General features: G+C 47.3%; 1 long non-coding RNA gene across 1 annotated transcript; it reads left to right on the forward strand.

Moving 5' to 3' along the window:
• The first annotated feature begins 1,365 nt into the window (after positions 1-1,365).
• LOC138368402 (uncharacterized) lies at positions 1,366-2,471 on the forward strand. The gene is made up of 3 exons (XR_011229581.1): positions 1,366-1,757; positions 1,886-2,012; positions 2,396-2,471. It is a non-coding gene; the product is annotated as an uncharacterized lncRNA (long non-coding RNA).
• The last annotated feature ends 700 nt before the right edge of the window (positions 2,472-3,171 follow it).

Raw genomic sequence — 3,171 nt, forward strand, 5'->3', positions numbered from 1 at the left:
AGGAAGAAACAAAGGCGAAAGAGCAACATAGCACGTTAAAGAAGATCAGGGTCAGCAAAGTCAGGTTTAGGGGGCATGGGTAAATTGAGCAAAGACGGATGGAAGGAAGCGAGAGAACAGACCAGAGGTGGACAGGCGGGGTCCAGAGGAGGAGACAACGGAGAGGAGCAGTCAAGAACAGCAGCAGGAAGAGGGGGAGTAGAAAGAGGGGAGCGCACCTCAGCAAGGGCAGCAACCGAGAGGGAAGCGGGGGCCAATGAAACCTCCATAGCAGGAACAGGGGGCGCAACCAACGAAATGGGAGGGGAAGGAGCGATAGAGTCAGAAGTAGGGGCTGAGGAAGAAAGCGAAGCCTTCTTACCCGCCGGGAAGGAGGAAGGAGAGGAGCCAGGCTTACGCTTCTGAGTTAAAGAGACAGGTGTCCCAGCAACTACGTACTGGGCAACGGATTCAGTGTCTCAACAGGATAAGCTGAACGAGAGCACACACGACGGCCGGTAGGAGAGCGATGGACATCACCACTGACAGGCGGCGGGGAGAGTCAATAGATGGAGGAGAAGGATGGGAAGGAGGATCGGAGGGAGACGCGGAAGAGGACACAGGAGACATGACAGACCGGGCAGAAAGAAGGGGAACCCCAGACAGAGAGCCAGGAGGGGACCCTTCGAGACAGAACTTAATAGAACAGAGGGGGAAGTGGGCGTATCATGGTCCAAGGCCCAGAAACGGTTGTGGGACTGAGGAAGGTGGGAAGGACGAGGAGAGGAAGAGTGCAACACGCGAGCATAAGAGACATCAGCATAAGGCGGGAGCCGGCGAACCTGGCGCCTCGCCTCATGAAAAGATAAACGCTCCTGGTGCTTCACGTTGAGGACGGCTGTCTCAAGCTTGTAATGGATACAGGCACGGGAGAAGGTAGGGTGGGCCTCACCGCAGTTGAGGCAGCGAGCCTGGGGAGAAGTGCACTTCGACTTAAGGGGGCATATCAAACGCAAAAATTCGGAAAAATCGAATATTTTTGAAAAATTTATAAAAATACTACAACGTTCTGGCAACACTTTGGCGCAAACACGATAATGTTATGATATAAATTAAAGTATTTATGGTACATTTCCATGCGTAATTGTGCAGAATCCAGTGCCACGCGGCTGTGGCGCGCCAAGAGTATTGCGTCGTACGTTCTAAACGTCAATTTTTTCGTAATAACGTCGGAAATAACTTTGTATATATGACAACAAATATACACTAATTGGCAACCGTCTCCTAGTGGGGGGTGAGTGAGGTAGTCACATGGTGTGTCCTGTTGAGAGTGGAGGTGTCGACGCGTGCTCCATTTTGGCTCCTGAAATCTTGCTTTTGTAGCGTCTAGTGCACAATGACCTATAAACGGAGGGCTCGGAAGACAAAGGAAGCCAATTTGGCACGCGGTCGCCGTCTTTGGCAGGAAAGGAGAGCCGCTGTAGCACAAGGGAGAGTTATATCAAGTGAGGATGTAGGCGGCCTCCCCGCCTCACGCCTCGACCCTCCTCACACACCCTCCTCAACCCCAGCCCCTCCATGTGTATGGACCGGCCACGACAGTGCCATCTACATCTACTGGTGTGGCAGTGCCATCTACATCTACTGATGTGGCAGTGCCATCTACATCTACTGGTGTGGCAGTGCCATCTACTGGTGTGGCTGGTGTTGCAGTGCCATCTACTGCTGTGGCTGATGTTGCAGTGCCATCTACTGTTTCAATAGACCAATTTCAATAGGTTAGTATGTTTTAGTGTTATAATCTGGTATTTTGTAATATGTATGTGCAGGATATATATATATGTATAATTTTTTTTTTTTTTTTTTTTTTTCAATTTTTTTTTTTTTTTTTTTTTTTTTTTATCAGGGGATGTGCATGGAACTTGCACACCTTGCTCAATGGATGCCTATCTGCAAGGGTGCCAATTATGAACAAAATCTGTTGAAGTCAAGCTCAGTTACAGGTGGCCGAACTTTGATCTTATTTTACTCAGGTAAGTAATTTACAACTTCAAAGTACTTCATAGCTTTCATTTATTAATCAATTTACATGCAAATTACACCTTATATGTAGAGTTTGTGCTTCTACAAAACCTAGTAGACATTTTAGTGCAAAGTCCATTTGTTGATTTTATAAAAATTTATAAACATCATATATTGCATATTTTTGGAAGGGTAACTTTGAAAAATTATATTATTGCACTAAACACTTTATTGCTAAAACTGATCACTACAATCCTTTATTATGTGCTAATTTTAATATCTGAGTGTTATAGAAATGATTTTAGTTGACAAATGTGGTCCCTAAAATTATTTGAAAATGTTGAAAATTCGTTGCATAATACGTTGTGTATTTTTTTTCTCCTTTTCTGTTTAGGGTGTGATGGTGAAACTTGGACCAGTTGCAGCCCTTTCTATAACCATTTCATAAATAAATTTATAAGCAAATCGAACAATTTTTAATTTAACCTTGATATGCCCCCTTAGAGTGACCTTCGCCCCCACACAAAGGACAGAGAGAGACAGTCCCAGAGCAGCGGAGGGCACCATGCCCAAACCTCCAGCACTTATTACAAAGCCTAGGAGAAGGAATGAACTCCTGGACAGAGCACCTGGCACTAGCAAGAATGACAGAGGATGGAAGGGTCCTACCATCAAAGGCAATCTTCACAACCCGAAGGGGCTGACGGCGACGACCACGAAGGGGACGAGTAAACGAGTCTACCTGTGGGACAGAATGGCCGTGGGCATCAAGGATATGCCGAATATCATCGTGGCAGTCCTGCAGATTCCGAACACCGGTCGCAACATGGGGCGGGAGGAGAATAGTCCCAACACTGGCATTCAACCGAGCGTTCTTTGAGACCCGAACAGGGATCTCGCCAAGGCAGGATAAGGCAGCCAAGCGGGAAGCTGCATCCTGAGAAGGAGCAGCAATGACACGTGTACCGAGACGAGCGGGGTTGAAGGTAACAGAGGCATCCATGGAATCAACAAGATGCCGATGGAGGAAGAAATCATCAGGATTCGCAGAGTCAAGAGGGAGGAGATCAAAGTATTTGGTCCATGAAGCGGGACCAAACAACGCCTGATACGCATCAGACGGGTAGGAGTCGAGGGAGTGCGGCCGTGGCGTGGATGGCGTTGAAAACC

The sequence above is a fragment of the Procambarus clarkii genome, chromosome 25 (genome assembly GCF_040958095.1).
Source record: "Procambarus clarkii isolate CNS0578487 chromosome 25, FALCON_Pclarkii_2.0, whole genome shotgun sequence".
NCBI lineage: Eukaryota > Metazoa > Arthropoda > Malacostraca > Decapoda > Cambaridae > Procambarus > Procambarus clarkii.